Source organism: Mesocricetus auratus, unplaced genomic scaffold (genome assembly GCF_017639785.1).
Source record: "Mesocricetus auratus isolate SY011 unplaced genomic scaffold, BCM_Maur_2.0 Super-Scaffold_100008, whole genome shotgun sequence".
In the NCBI taxonomy this organism is placed as follows: Eukaryota; Metazoa; Chordata; class Mammalia; order Rodentia; family Cricetidae; genus Mesocricetus; species Mesocricetus auratus.
In genome coordinates this window covers 55,395,557-55,398,941 of record NW_024429192.1, presented here as the reverse complement: position 1 = coordinate 55,398,941, position 3,385 = coordinate 55,395,557, and positions in this window count along the sequence as shown.

Below are 3,385 nucleotides of genomic sequence, written 5' to 3'. Positions count from 1 at the left end.
AGCAACAAATATTAACTTGTAGAAACACAAGGACCAGACATAAAGTATAAGCCTTAAATGGGGGCTGGATGGTGGAGCTCACGTATGAGCTAAACCAAGAGGGATAACTTCTGGAGGGAGGGAGAGTAGAGAAAAGGAAGGTTGAGCAGAACAGAGGCTCCAAGAGCAAGGGGTGTTATTCAGATGAAGCCTCCCAGGGAGCAGCAACCTGCAGTGATTTCTGCCTATTGTAGCTCTCAGGCGTGCCCACTAAGAAGCCTTCTTCTGTGGAGAGATCCCTGCTCTGCAGAAAGGGTCTATCCGATGGGAAAGGGTGTGGACATAGTCTCTGGCTACTTATGTGTGGATTTCTTTTTTAGGTATGAATTTCTCTAAAAGGAGCCATCTCTTCAGAGTTAATGTTGTCTGCAGTTTTTCAGAATGGCCATTTTGATATATGACACAGAAATATATTTTGGAGGTGGCATATGTTGGGGTCTCATAGTATCTCTCCATAAGAAAAAAATACATAAATGTTCAAAACTATTTGTAAGAGTCAAAAACTATGCATGGGGCAAATATCCATCAACAGATGAATGGAAAAACAAATTATGGTATACCCATACAATGTAATAATATACAAGTCTGACAAGGAGGAGCTCATGGACCCCAGACTGATGGCTGAGAGGCCAGCATGGGAGTAATCCAGACCCCCTAAATGTGGTGTCAGTGAGGAGGCCTCGGCAATCTCTGGGGCCTTGCATAGTAGATCAGTGTTTACCATGGCGTAAAGATGAACTTTAGGAGTCCATTTCACGTGGAGGGATGCTCTCTCAGTCTGGACGCATGGGGAAGGGCCTAGGTCCTGCCCTGGATGAAATGACAGACTCTGGAGATCCCCCAGGGAGGCCCTCACCCTCCCTAGGGAATTGTGTGGGGATTGGGTGATGGGCTTGGGGGTTGGTGGAGGGGCAAGGAAGGAGGGGAAAGAGAGGGAGCTGGGATTGACATGTGAAGCAAGCTTGTTTCTAATTTAAATAAAAAATATATTAGAAAAATATAATATAGAAGTCAACAACAAAAAGGAGTAAACCACCAATGCATGCATTATTGATATGAAAACATTTATATTGAGTGAAAGAAATAAAACAAAATTAAATATTAATAGTATATTCAATAGGATTCCATTTTTATATGATTCCAGAAAAAAATGGAACCAGTCTACAGTGATAGAAAGCCAATCATGATTGTCTAGGTTCAAGATGGAGACAGAGAGAAGAAGGAAATCGAGGAGGATGACGGGTATTTCATTATCTTAATGGTGATGATGGTTTCATGGGTATGCATTTATAAAACTTTACTCCACACCTTAAATATGCAAAGCCATAGGTATGCATGGTAGCATAGATCTATAATTCCAGCACTGGGTAGATGGAGGCAGGTAAACCCAAAGTTCAAGACCACCTCAGGCACATAGCATTTACAACAAGCTTGAGTTACATAAGACTCTGCCTTTGAAACAAAATGTACCTCAACAGGACTGTTAGGATGTGTGGGCTAGTGTGTAAGAGAATGTTGACAACTAAACTTTAACTCCTAGAGCAGTGGTTCTCAACCTGTGGGTCTTGACCCCTTTGGGAGTTGAATGACTTCACAGGGGTCGCATATCAGATATCCTACATATCAGATATTTACGATTCCTAACAGTAGCAAAATTGCAGTTATGAAGAAGCAGTGAAAATAATTGTATGGTTGGAGGTCACCTTTACAACATGAGGAACTGTATTAACGGATCCCAGCATTAGGAAGGTTGAGAACCACTGTTCTTAGAAGCTGCTGTACCATTGACTTGTCAAAAGTGGATGGGCGGCTTCCTGTCTCCCTTCTTGGTCAGGTGTGATATAACACAAGGTAAAGGCAGAGGTAAAGGAGAAGATTCTGGAAACTCTTCTTCACTGAGCATATAGAAGAAGCAGAAAGGACAAGCTCAAACTTGGCATGCTTTATTCCAGCCTGGTAGATGATGCATGCAGCCTTGACCTGAGTGTGTCCTGAAGAAACCAGGGCCCACTGTTTCTCTGTTTTTCCACTGTTTCTCTAAGGCAGTACTGTAAATCTCCTCACGAGTCTGTTGATGCTAACGGTAGTTGGAGACAGAAGAATTAAGCCACTGCTCCTGTTCCTGTTCCTGTTCTAGAACACATCAGAATTGTGGACATTTGCACTGGAGTCATAATACACTGTTGCCCATAACAGAGCCATGGATAAGTGTGCACAAGCAAGGGATGGGTGTGCATGAGCGAGGGCGAGGCGTGCGACCCTCTGCTGGCTCTGTGATAGCTTGTTCTTAGAGGCACCATGGGCATGGTTTGACTTATTTTTGTAAATTAACATCTTTCATACATGTAAATGATGTACTTTGATCATGCTCATCCCATTATCCTCTCATATACACCCCTCACACTGCCTCTGGACCCCTTTCCCAACACCCCCCCGTTTTATTCTTTCTAAGTGAACCACTGAAGTTAATTAGAGTTGCTTGCATAAGCAAGAGTGTGGGGGTATTTACCGGAGATGGGCAATTTGCCAGTGGCCACACTATGAAGAAAAAATTATTCCCCATTCCCTAAAAGCTACTAACCACCAATGGCTCCTTAGCCAGGAGTGGAGTCATGTGCCCCTCCCTTATTCATTCTGGAATGTTGGCAGGCCCAATCTCAATCTATTTTTAAAAAATTACATTGATTGACTGATGGATTGATTCTGTGCAAGTGTGTGTGTGTGTGTGTGTGTGTGTGTGTGTGTGTGTGTGCGCGCCGCGCAGTGCGCGCGTGCGGGTCAGAAGACAACTTAACAAGCGTTGGTGCTCTTCCTCCACCATGCTGCCCTGTAGGTCCCAGGGATCCATCTGACTATGTTAGGCTTAGTAAGCACTTTTACCCTCAGAGCCATCTCACAGGCCTGACAGGCTCTTTCTGTGAGAAGGATTTACATTGCAGCAACTCTGTGAGAGTACCACTGAGTGAGAGCAATGTTCTGATTTGCAGAGGAAGGGAATTAATGAAAATTGGAAGTGGCAAGCAGAACACAGCCATAGCCTCTCATCTGTGGGGGAGACTCGGGTCAGCATTAGGAAAGGAAGTTCTCGGTGTCCTCAGAGCTCCCACATCTGTGAACCACATGCACTCCCGCGCTCTGCCCGGGGCTCCGATGCAGACCCACGACCCTCTGAGCTTTGGGATTTCAGCCCCATCATCTATTTCATAGCCGTGGATGGGAATTGTTACATCTGCCTCACTGGAGCCTGGTGAGGCATAAGTGATTATGGAACAGGACACAGCGCAAAGTCTCTCTGATCCCTGGAAAAGCCCACACGGATTTGTTTGACCAAAGGGTTACTTCTGCT